This window comes from Triplophysa rosa, unplaced genomic scaffold (genome assembly GCF_024868665.1).
Source record: "Triplophysa rosa unplaced genomic scaffold, Trosa_1v2 scaffold375_ERROPOS116118+, whole genome shotgun sequence".
NCBI classification, from domain to species: domain Eukaryota; kingdom Metazoa; phylum Chordata; class Actinopteri; order Cypriniformes; family Nemacheilidae; genus Triplophysa; species Triplophysa rosa.
In genome coordinates this window covers 43,713-56,774 of record NW_026634379.1, presented here as the reverse complement: position 1 = coordinate 56,774, position 13,062 = coordinate 43,713, and the positions used below count along the sequence as shown (strand labels likewise).

At 43.7% G+C, this 13,062-nt stretch overlaps 1 protein-coding gene across 3 annotated transcripts in view; it reads left to right on the top strand.

The window, feature by feature from the left end:
* The window catches only part of erg (ETS transcription factor ERG), a 31,067-nt gene that overhangs the window by 5,161 nt on the left and 12,844 nt on the right, over positions 1-13,062 (top strand). The window contains exon 2 of one of the 3 annotated variants that reach the window (XM_057328131.1): positions 9,769-9,842. The gene's annotated coding sequence lies outside the window, so the exon portion shown is untranslated. Of the gene's footprint in view, positions 1-9,768; positions 9,843-10,400; positions 10,740-11,088; positions 11,710-13,062 lie in introns of those variants that run through there. The other 2 variants (XM_057328137.1, XM_057328138.1) reach the window with 2 other exon arrangements.

The window sequence follows — 13,062 nt, the reverse complement described above, 5'->3', positions numbered from 1 at the left end:
TATTAAGTAAAGATCATGTTCCATGAAGATATTTTGTAAATGTCCTACCTTAAATATATAAAAACGTTATTTTTGTGAGTGGATGGTCTGCCACAGTGCCCCTGATTAACAACTTCAAAGGCAATTTTCTCAATAATTAGATTTTTTTGCGCTCTCAGATTCCAGAGTTTTAAACGGTTGTATCTCAGCCAGATATTGTCCTATTCTAACAACTCATATATCTATAGAACGTTTATTTATTCAGCTTTCAGATTATGTAAAAATCTCAAATTCGGAAAATTGACCCATAGGATTGGTTTTGTTGTCCAGGGTCACATATTTCACTAAATATTTCAAACATAATAATGTCTGCATCTCTTCACTTACCAACCTAACTGTATTAAATCAGGTTTAGTTGTGTCTGATTTAGCATCTCTCTCTGTCTCTGTTTGTCTGATATAGTTTGGTCTCTGACTCTGTAAGAATAAATGAACCAGAGATGATACTGAAGGAATAATTCATCTGTTTCCTCTTCATATTTTCTCTGTGTGCCATGAATAATTCTGTTGAGAGATTGATTTTCTGCCCTCAGAGTTTTTTTAATGAATCTGATGTGAGATAGTCTGATCTGAGTCTTGTTTGTTTTTCTTTCTTACAGTGATCTGCTCTCACTCAGACAACTTTTACATTCCATTAAATTGAACAGAGATGTCATGTTTGTCACAGGACTCCTGTGTTTTATCTTGTCTTTAAGCGTGTGAATCTGTGATGTAAGAGTAGGCGTTGATCTTCTGCAGAGGCCGTCTCTTGTGTGTCACGGTCCTGCCCTCTTGTTTCTGAATTTCTAGTCATGTGGCAGCAACGGGACAGAGCCCTTAGGTTTTATGTGAGAAAGCCATGAGTTGTTCATGTTTTGACATCTCATGTGCTTTCTGGTGTCTTGTCATTGGCCCCGCCCCTCTCGTTTCATGTATTGCTTCCCTGCCGTGTCTGATGTTTCCCACCCGCCCTGCGTAATTATCCCTCATTTGTCTCTCCTATAAATGCCCTCATGTGTCTTTGTCCTGTGCTCGTGTATTATATATGGTTCTTGTCTGTGTACTTACCTCCGTGCATAGTGCTGTGTGTTCCTGTCCCTGGTTGTTGCGTGAGTTTAGTTATTGTCAGTTTATTGTAGTTTTGTCCAGTGTGGTGTTTAGTCCTTTTATTTTAGTCTAGTCAGTTTATGTGCCTGTTTTGTTCTTCGATTTATTATCGTGTTTTGTTCCCCACTGTGGGTTTTTGTTTTGCGTATCTTTTTGTAGTAATAAATTGTTTTGTTAACCCCTTCATCCCCACTGCCTGCGCTTGGGTTCTCTCCCTTGTCAAACTCTGACAGAATACACAGCCATAACGAACCCAGCAGGCATGAACGGTTCCCTGCGAGCCCGCCAGACTTGTTTATTGTTTGGGCTTCGGCAGGGGGATCGCGGGGTCAGAGACTTCGCCCGGGAGTTTGTGGCTGTTGTGGAGGAGACTGAGTTCGGTGAGGCAGTGCTCAAGGCTAGCCTCCGCCACCAGCTAGCCTAGTGATGCAGCCGGTGATACAGCCAGTGTCCAGTCCGGCATCCAGTCCGGTGCAGCCGGTGTCCAGTCCGGTGTCCAGTCCAGTGTCCAGTCCGGTGCAGCCAGTGTCTAGTCCGGTGCAGCTGATGTCCATTCCGGTGCAGCCAGAGTCCATTCCGGTGTCCCAGCCGGTGTAGCAGCCGGCATCCCAACCGGTGCTGCAGACGGCGTTCCAGCCGGGAATCCAGCCGGCATCCCAGCCATTGCAGCAGCTGGGATCCAGCCGGCGACTCAGCCGGCCTTCCAGCCAGCGACTCAGCCGGCAGTCCGCCCGGTCTCTAGCCGGGCCAGGCCGGCAACCAAGCCTGCCAGTTCCCCCCAGACTCAGCGCCCTCGTGGGCCTCCCCCTAGGGCAGGGGTCACCAACTAGCGGACTCCGGTCCGAATGCGGACCGCGAGATGCGTCCGTCCGGACCTCAAAGCCTTTTGACGTAATAAATAAATGAACGCCTAACATTATTTTCTAATGCAATCAAATTTATACCAGGCACATCAAGGTCCGCTCAGTAGCAGTTTGGGTCCTAAGGCGCCACGGACAGTTAACATCTGCGCACTGTTGCTACGTACAGACGTCAACGTCGTGGAGAGAAGAGAGCCGCGACCAGTGTTGCCAGATTGGGCGGTTTTGAATTTGATTGTGCGGGTAATAATTGGCTTGGGCGGATGGACAAAATTTGGGCGGATTTGGTATCAGTTTGGCGGGTTTGAAACATGTACATTGTATAGGCTTATTATTTAACAAAACCCAAGTGTGCGTGTACTCCATCCAATTAGTAATCTTTTAGCCAATCACGAGTGATAGTTTTCCACCGCCAAAGACAGTTTTGCAACCGCCAAAAGAGAAGAAGCAGCCAGCACTCAGCGGGAAATATAAACAGTCAATATGCCGAAGTCTAAGTGGGCAAAATATAAAAAATGTTACAGAAAGGAGTGGGAGAGTGATTCTGAAAAGTTGTGTTCAGCTGTGTTCTTCAGCATCCTGTCAAGTTACAATCGACACCCTGTTACTGTTCTGCATTTAAAGGTAACGTTAGGCTTAAGATCTCTCTCTCTCTGTCTGTCTCGCTCTTACTTACACACCTGTTTATAATGAGTAAAATGTAGTAATAATAATAGTTAAAAAATAATATTTGAAGTATAAAATATTATTTCAATACACATTGTTGAACTCGTTATTAACGAATTGGGTATGTGAATGATCTTTAAACTAAATCTACACTGTAAAAGTGCATTGTGTGTGGTGTGAGGGCGGGGCAATGGGCCAAAGATGTGAACGTCTTATGTTGTCATTTTGTTACTGTGGTTCCGTTGCTGTTGGTGTATGTCGCTAGGCATAGCATGGTACATTAATTGTGGCATTTAAAATAGCTAAATATTGATCAAATTTAACCAAATATTAATCAAATATTTTGGGCGGTTTTGTGTGCATTTGGGTGGGTTTTGGACTGTTTTTGGGCTGGAAACCTTCAACTCTATCTGGCAACACTTGCCGCGACAGACTCGCTGCACAGCGTGCAGACAGATGTAACTTTCAGTGACTGAAAAACAATGTCCTTTTCAAAAGTTAGAAAAGTTGACGCTGAAAACCATGTTTTCCGAGATGAATGGGTCGAGAGATTTGCATTTATTCTTTCTGCATCGAAATGCACGAGACCGGTTTGTCTCATTTGCTCGGAGTCTGTTGCGGTTGTCAAAAGTGGAAACATTAAATGGCATTATGAAACTAGACATAGACACTATGAAGAAACTTACCCGCAGCAGTCCGAGGTAAGGACACGGAAATATATGAGCTCAAAGCCCAGTAGTAGCGATCTACACGGGTCCACCCTCACTCACTTACCGCCCAACAACCAGCATATGAATGTTCACTAAGAATACAGTGGATGTTAGGAAAACATAACAAGCCCTTTACTGATGGGAAAATAGTAAAAGAGTGCATGAAGGCTGCGTATGAAACACGTTTAGAAGGAAAATAAAGACATGAACTAAAAGAAAATATTAAACAAACCCCCCTTTCAGCTGCAACCAGAAGAGCTGAAATGTTATCAGAGGATGTTCAGTCACGACTTGATGTTAATTGATGTTGAATATAGTTGTTAATGTTGAAATGAATGTATGTTCAGTTCAGGTTTAGAGATTAGGGCATTTTGCACATTTCCCTTCATTATATTGTTGTCAGACATTGTTATGCCGTTGTATAGATATAAAAAGACATGTTTATTTCTTTGGTCTGCCAAAAACCATCAATTCATGTTTTTAGGTATTTAATTGTCCGGACCTCGGCCGGTAAGGAGGGTTTGTTTACTGGACCTCAAGCGATTTTAGTTGAAGACTCCTGCCTTAGGGCCAAGATTGTTCCCTCTAGCCCTAGCCCCCCCATGAACTCTGTTGTTCCCACACACCCCTCCCATGTTTGTTGTTTTTGCTGAGTCACCCCAACCCCTTGGTCTTGTTTTCTTGTCTGCCCCTGATTTTGTTTGCCATGTTTTGTCTGTTCTTGTCTATGTCCCAGTCTGTCATGTCTTGTTAGTCGACCCCTTGGTGAACACCTAGGGGTGTTCATTAAGGGGGGGGGGGCTCTGTCACGGTCCTGCCTTGTTCATGAATTCTAGTCGTGTGGCAGGATCGGGACAGAACCCTTAGGTTTTATGTGAGAAAGCCATGGGTTGTTTATGTTTTTACATCTCATGTGCTTTCTCGTGTCTTGTCATTGGCCCCGCCCCTCTTGTTCCTTGTATAGCTTTCCACCGGTGTCCCATTACCCTCACCTGTCCCTCGTTATTATCCTTTGTTTGTCTACCTATATAATGCCCTCATGTTTCATTGTCCTGTGCTCGTTGATTGTATGTGCTATGTACCTTGTACTGCGTTCAGTGTACCTTGTTCGTGTCCTGATGTCATTGCCCGTGTGTCTATTTTCCTGCCTTATCCATGGACTGTGAGTTTTGTGTTTTACCCTGCCTTGTTTTCATTTAAGACGTTTGGTCGTGTACCTTAGTTTAGTTTTCGCTGTCCTTGTTTTACGTTTTGTCCCCCTCGTGGGAAGTCTTTTGTTGAAGTTTTGTTTACCAGTTCTGTTCTCGTTTTGACACCCCTTCGTGGGTATTTTGTTTGTCGTTTATTTAAATAAAAGTCTTTTGTTAACCCCTTCACTGCCGCTGCCTGCGCTTGGGTTCTCCCATCACCTTTCCTGACATTGTGGCACTATGATGTCATACTGTGACCGAATGAAACGTCACAAAGCATTTTGCCTGTTTGGTTTCAATAAAGGTTGTTATTAGATTGATGGATTAAAGTTCTTATGACAAAAATCTTTTATTGTATTTGATGAGCTATCACTACTATAGTGTCATGTGTTGTGTGTTGTGTGTAGTGTCTGTTTGATGGTGTTGTGTTGAACACATCAGAACTCTCTCAGCTACCGTATAAAACTCAGGAATGGTTTTGGTGTCGGCCAGCGCAGCTGTAAAGCCTCTTCTGCAGAGAGAGGAATGATGCGGTAAACCACAGACAGTGCATTCACACTCTGTGTGTGTGTGTGTGTAAATGTGTGTGAGTGCGCAGACGGCCCATATAGCTGTGAAAAATCTGGCCAGTATCGCTGTTATTGTGCAAACTGCAAATTAAACATCCCGTCAATCTTCTGGTTTTGGCAATAAAAACTCATTTTAGATTTCCCGCTCAGTGCAGAGGCTCGACTGACTGCTGCCACACGTGAAACACACGCATGTAAACCTGCATCCTCATCACATGTTATAGATCTGCCTGTGTGTGTGCGCGCGCGTTTGTCAGTGTGTGCGTGTGTGTTAGTGTGCGTGTGTGTGTGTGCGCGTTTGTCAGTGTGTGCTAGTGTGTTCATGTTTGTATATCCCGGTGGAGACCTAAACCTGAATACACACCAACACATGGGGACTCGTGTCACCGTGGGGACCAAAATTGAGGTCCCCACGGGCAAAAAAGCTAATAAATTGTACAGAACAATATTTTTTACAAATCTAAAAATGCAAAAAGTGTTCTATGATCTTTAGGTTTAGGGATAGGGTTAGGGATAGGGGATAGAATATACAGTTTGTACAGTATAAAAACATTACGCCTATGGACTGTCCCCACGGGGATAGTCAACCAAAGCTGTGTGTGTTTGTCAGTGTTTGTGTGTGTGTCAGTATGTGTGTGTGTGTGTGTTAGTGTGCGTGTGTGCGCGTGTGTGTGTGTGTGTGTGTGTGTGTGTGTATGCGTGTGTGTGTGCATGCGTGTGTGTGTGTGTGAGTGAGTGTCTTGTACGGTGCGCAGGGCTCCTCAGACTGGTGTGTCTGGGGTCTCTGCTGGAGTTGTTGGTGAAACTTTAAGCTTGTGAGGTGAGAACACTGTCATGATGTGGTTGAGTTTCAGTGTCTCGCACAGTCTCAGTTAGGACTCAACACTGTTTGTGAAGTTTGGAGTAATTGGCAGTTTCAGATGCTGGTTTGTGTTGGATCAGAACTGAACACTTTTAGACTGATGAATATGTTTCCAGAACTTGGTTTGTTGGGATCAGTGACAGAAGCTCATCCGTGTGTATATGTGTCCCGTGTGCGTGTGGATGAGAAGCTGACGGCAGGAAACTCGTGTTGTTTCTTCAGCCAAACTTTCCACCCAAACACATGTTGGTAATTTGCTGAAACTATGCTGTAAGTGCTGTAATTCTTTAATGTCTGTTAAAGATTTCTGATAAGACCACATTCTTAACATGCATGTGCAAACACAAACACCTCAATGAGCCAAAGCAGAATTTTAGAGAAATGTACAATCGTATTTTTAAAGATCAGATGTTGAATTTCTATGTGTGTATCATTCTCATGGGTGAAAGTAAATCACACAAAATAACACAACATGATTCAATTCAATTTATTTGTATATCACTTTTCACAATGTGCATTGTTCCAGAGCAGCTTTACAGGAGAAAATAAGAAAGTCAGAAAAACACAGAAAGGTAAAACACAGCACAGTGCATGGTGTTTATAGAACGAGCAAGATCATTCTAATAAATAATATCTAATAAATAAATAAGGTCTCCCGGTGAGCAAGCCAACACTGCCCTCTGTGGCGAGGAACCCAAACTCTAATGATGAATAAATGGAGAAAAAAAAACCTTGGGAGAAACCAGACTCAGCCGGGAGGGCCAGATCTCCTCTGACGTGTCATAGCTGCACTCTGTGACCCCGACCAAAAGCTGTCACGGACTGGCGTGGAGAAGAACCCAATTGCAGGCAGGCAATGACGGGGTTAACAAACAAGACTTTATTTATAACAAAAACAAAAACTAAACACCCATGAGGGGGTAAACGAAAAGGTAACACAATAAAAAACGAACAGCAGGACCTAGACTAACTAACACTAAACTAGACAATACTAGACAAAGGCTAAAGTAAACACTTACTAAGACAGGGGATTCACACGGCAAACAGGAACACAGGACACAGCGAACATGGAACATAAGGAAGACATCAATGCAGGTAAGCACAACAAACGTACACAGTACAATCCACGAGCAACAAGACAATGAAACAAGAGGGCATTAAATAGGCAAGACAAATGATGGATAATTACACAGGGCAGGTGAGGAACATGAGACACGGGAGGAAAGCAATACATGAGATGAGAGGGGCGGGGCCAAAGACAAGACATGAGAAAACACATGAGAAGTAAAAACAAACAACTCATGGTTTTCTCACATAAAACCTAAGGCTTTGTCATGGCTCTGCCACAGGACCAAGAAAAACAAGACTAAATGAAGCAGAGCCATGACAAAAAGCCATCGAGCAAACGTCCACGAAGAACAGGGAGAGCCCACCAGCCACGACCCAGGAAGCCCCACCCGCCGAAACCGTGCAGGTCCAACCCGGTCCCATTCCGCGATCAACAACAGACAACAGAGGAACAACCAGGGAAAAATAGTAATGGCATAATGTAACTTTATTCCTCCGTTGTCCGACATCGACCACAAAACAAGACCAAACCAGACCCACACAGCCCCAACAAATGAAACCCCCAAACCACAACCAACAAGCCCCCCCACTCCCGACAAACACCCACCCAGCAACCTCCAATCAAAGTCACTGAGTGCAGCTATAACTTCAAACTGCTTTCATGTGATGTAAGTTTAGCATTAATGTGACAAGAAGTCCATCTTTGCTCTTGGTTGGGGATGGGATTGCGTGAGATGGAGCTGGGATGCTCAGTCAGTCCGTAGGAGGACGGCACGGGATTTTCAGATGTAGCTGGCGTAATCTCAAACATGAGTGAGTGATAATCTTAGTTTGTATAGAGTTGTGGTGTGTGTGCAGGGTTTTTCCTGGCTCAAAATGAGGCGGAGGTGGTGCCATCCTGATCTTGTACACACACGTAGGCCTACCGTACCTTTAAGTGGCTTAACCAAAGTGACTTCGAGTTTGACATTAAAAGTTCTAATAAAATTAGATAAAAATGACAATTATTAAGTTATTAAGTGTAAAACATGACTTTTATTCAACCAAACAGAAATGTTTTTTTAATCAAATAAAACCTTTTATCATTTTCAACAAACTATTCAGCCCACAATAGCCAACTGAATTAACCAGTCTTACTAAATGAGCAAAGCTCACTCACATCTTTCATTCTCTGTGGTTCACTTTAAATGATTCTATGATCTCTTATATTCGCTAGGGACTGAAAAGTTCAATAGTTTAAATGAATCGGTTCAAATGAGTCATTTGTGTGCGAGTCGTTCTGAACGCAATGTGCGTTCATACTGGTGAACTCGCGGTGTACAGTATACGCTGATTCAACGATCCAACTGCACAGCTAAAGACATTACAATGATGTAGGTCATGTTAATTTAAAGCGACAACGAACAACTTCTGCTCACTGTTGCCCCACGTGGTTGATAAGCGGAATTGTCTGTTTACAGTGTCGTAAAAACTGTCGCAAAGATTTCCCGCTGGCAGCCGACGGACCCGGCGGACCCAGATACGCTATGAAAACAGCACATAGAATAATTAAATGAATAAATGCATTCTCCCGGTGAGCAAGCCAACACTGCACTGCTTTATCTCTATATTATCTCTCAGCTAGTGTGAACCGGTGGTGCACCAATGACACAGACTAATAACAAATACGGACAGTACAGGACAGTAACAAAAAAGGTACAAATAACACTTACAAATCCAGGAGCCGGACCGCTAGGTCTCCATCTGTTTTGCAACCCGTTGCCTCTTGCTGCTCGCGCCACCGAGTGTAAGCCCGTCCGATATTGATTCGTGACCGGCCTCGAGTCCGATCACTCTCTCGCTTTCTTTTCTTTGCTGCCTCCGACAAAACCCTCTTTGTTTTTTTTGGCTGGCTCTGCCATGGTGATGTTTTGGATAGTTTTGTATTACTGTTAACTCTGCTGTTGGCTAGCTTCTCCCAGGCTACGAGTAAAACGTGACGTATGCCATAAAGCAGGGGATAGGCGGGACTTGTACCGGCCCGAACACCAAAGTTACAAGTGCAATTTCAGCCGATAGGAGGCTGCTCAGGTAGCAACGGCAGTAAAATTCGTCCAGTTAAAAGTTGACCTACCACTTAAATAATTTTAGAGACATTATTTTAAGGTCAAAAAGTTGCTCGTTGTCGCTTTAATAAATTTCAAGAAATTAAATGTACTTGCATGCAAAACAAACAGCCGTGAAACACAGGCTGGCTCTTCTTCTGCAACTATTTTTAGCAGCTCAGTGTGCTGAACGAAACAACGCCTCCACTGTGGCGTAATGTTGCAACTGCAGTTGCAAATGACAGTCTGATAAATGCACGCAGAATTTCTTGTGAAGACTCACTCAAAACATAATTTTGGCGAGAGCCTGAGGCGGCACGACATTTGACGGAGGCGGCCGCCTCCAATTTCTCTATGCAGAATCCCTACCCCTAACCCTAACAATCACACACAACTGTCTGCTCTTTTAGATTTTCACAATCAAGTTCATTCTGTATGATTTATAAGCTTGTTTCCTCATGGGGACCAAACAATGTCCCCAAAAGGACAAGGGTTTTGGATATTGCCATCTTTGTGGGGACATTTTGTCCCCATACCGTAGGGTTTACCTCCACCCCCCCCCCTCACACACACACGGATGAATGACTTCAGCATCATCACACACTCTTAGATCTGTGTGTGTGTGTCTTTTGTAGGCTGCAGTGATCAGATCTCTGATGTCAACCAGAGGAAATAATCCACAGCAGAACCAAAGCCAGTCAATCACAAGGTACACACACACACACACACACACAGGTGTGATCAGGTCATTCGTGTTACTTTCATGCACATTTTTTAAAGCAAACTTGGATTAGATCACCCTGATCTACTTACTAAAGCAATAAGCCCCATGAAGCAGTGGGTTACAGTGCATTTTATAACAGCTAAGGGCGTTGTGGCACGAGTCATTAAACCCCTCAGCTGTTATAAAATGCTCTGTAACCCACTGCTTCACACGGCTTACTGCTTTTATGAAATGGTTATTCCACATGTGTAGCAAGGTTTCATAAAATAAAGAAGATAAAATTATGTTTAGGCTATGTATTGCAGTCAGACGTAATAAATCGGAGTATTTTATAACTTCTTAGAACTCGGCTCAGCCAATCAGAATCAGAACACTTTTTAAATGACCAAATCCAAATGACAAGTGCTCTAAATGGGATGAGATATGATGATTCCACATGCTCACCACAGCCACGTGTGTCATTTTTTGTCCCCATGAGGAAACAAGCTTATAAATCATACAGAATGAACTTTTGTGAAAATGTAAAAGAGTAGACAGTTGTGTGTGATTGTTAGGGGTAGGGAATATGATATACAGTTTGTACAGTATAAAAACCATTGTGTCTATGAAATGTCCCCATAAAACATGGAAACCCAACGTGTGTGTACATGTGTGTGTGTGTGTGTGTGTGTGTGAGTCCTGAGGTCCACTCACATTCTCTGATCTCTGCATGTGCAGAAAACCTGCAGATCTCTCACAAGTTTCTTACCCAGAAGCCTCAGCGGTGTGTGTGCCAAACAGTGACACACACTCACACACACACTGATGTGTCGGGCTGTGGTGAGCGTGTCAGTCAGATGATTTCTGTCCAGCGGCAGCACAGACGTTTAACAGCGCTCTGAGGTAAAACACACTCACACACACACACACACACGCACGCACGCACGCACGCACGCACGCACGCACGCACGCACACACACACACACACACACACACACGTGTTATTTGTGTTATGAGTTGTGCAGCACTGATTTGACTCTAATATATGATGATGGGCTTAGAAGCACTTATTGCAATTAATGCTTTTTATTGATGGTAAACTTTGTCTTTTTGTGTTATTAAATCAGTCTGATATGAAATCAATGGAAGTCTATATAACGTCCCAACTAGTATAGTAAAGCAAATTATACTTAACTATACTGTGTGTGTGTGTGTGTGTGCGTGCGTGTGCGTGTGTGTGTGTGTGTGCGTGTGCGTGTGCGTGTGTGTGTGTGTGTGCGTGCGTGCGTGCGTGCGTGCGTGTGTGTGTGTGCGTGTGCGCGTGTGCGTGTGCGCGTGTGTGTGTGCGTGTGTGCGTGCGTGCGTGTGGGCGTGTGCGTGTGTGCGTGTGTGTGTGCAGGATGAAATGACTCAGGGGGAATGCATGGTCGATTCATAAGGGGGCATAACTACAAACCAACAATACACACAGATATGACATTTGTAAGATATATTTTTGAAGCGCTACCTAATACACTCCATATGCAAACGGATAAACGTATTAACAAAAAGTGGACCATTTAAAAAATAAGTCTCATAATAGCACTGGCATCGAATCTCTATTAATTTGTCATACAAGTCTACATTTTGCGGCTAACTCACGTTTAAAATGTTCAGGTGAAAAACTAAGAAGCAAGTTTCAGGTCGACGTTGGAAGCGCTGTGTTCTCTCGGGTTCGTTTTCTTCAGATCATTTGTGTGATTTTTTTCCCCTTGAGAAATGTTCCGTGTCATGATGCTGTGACGATCGGAGCGGAGCGGCATCCGTAAACACACGTCAACAGCTGAAATGATGATCCGTTTAATTCATAATCCAAAATGGGAGGCATTTGTGTGTAAGTATAACTGATCTATTGTCTCCTCTGCGTTGTGCAACAATAAGTAAAACTTCGTTTAATTGTCTTCAAGAAGTCTTAAAAAATTTCCGTTTCCGTTTTTTCCCTGTAAAGCTTTGTTTCTTAAAACTGTGCCATAAATACTAAAGTGAAACTGAAGGGGCACAAATCAGATCTGAGGGTGCAATGCCCCCTCGTGGCGCTGGGCCTAGTGTGTGTGTGTGCGTGTGTGCGCGCGTGTGTGTGTGTTCTGTAGGTTTGTAAATCTTTGAAAATAACCGCACAGCTACAGTCTATGTGCAATGTGTCTCACTATTTGTGTGAGAATATAGAAATAATTAAAATATGGAAATACAGTAAATGAAGCTTTTCAAAATTAGAAAAATACTGAAAGTTTTCTTTAGGATTTGTGTTCTGGTGGGTTAGTGTGAGGTTATAGTGTTTATAATTACCGGTTTACAACTGACTTAATAAAAGTCTATAGAATGTCCTCATTTAGATAAGTGTGTGCGTGTGTGTGTGTGTGTGCGTGCGTGAGATGCGTGTGTGTGTGTGTGTGTGTGTGTGTGTGTGTGTGTCAGTGTGTGTGTAGTGGGGGAAGGGTAAACCCTACGGTATGGGGACAAAATGTCCCCACAAAGAGGCAATATCCAAAACCCTTGTCCTTGTGGGGACATTTTTTGGTCCCCATGAGGAAACAAGCTTATAAATCATACAGAATGAACTTTTGTGAAAATGTAAAAGAGCAGACAGTTGTGTGTGATTGTTAGGGTTAGGGGGAGGGAATATGAGATACAGTTTGTACAGTATAAAAACCATTGTGTCTATGGAATGTCCCCATAAAACATGGAAACCCAAGTGTGTGTCTGTGTGTGTGTGTAGTGTGTGTGTGTCGTGCGCATGTGTGTGTGTGTCTAGCGCATGTGTGTGTGTGTGCAGTGCGTGCGCTGTTGTGTGTGTGTATGGGTGTGTTTGTGTGTGTGTGTTTGCGTGGTGTGTGTTGTGTGTATGTGGTGTGTGTGTGTGTGGGTGTGTTGTGGTGTGTTTGTGTGTGTGTGTGTGGTGTTGTGTGCTGTGTGTGGTGTATGTGCTGTGTGTGGTGTGTGTGTATGTGTGTGTGTTGAGTTGGTTGTGCCTGTGTGTGTGTGTCGTTTGCGTGTGTGTGTGTGCTGTGTGTGTGTGTGTGTGGTGTGTGTGGTGTTCTGCGTGTGTGCGTGGTGTATGTGGTGTGTGTTTGCGTGTGTGTGTGTGTGTGTGTGTGTGTGTGTGTGTGTTTGGTGTGTGTGTGTGTGCGTGTGTGTGCGTATGTGCGTGCGTGATGTGTAGTGTGTGTATGTGTGTGTGTGGCGTGTG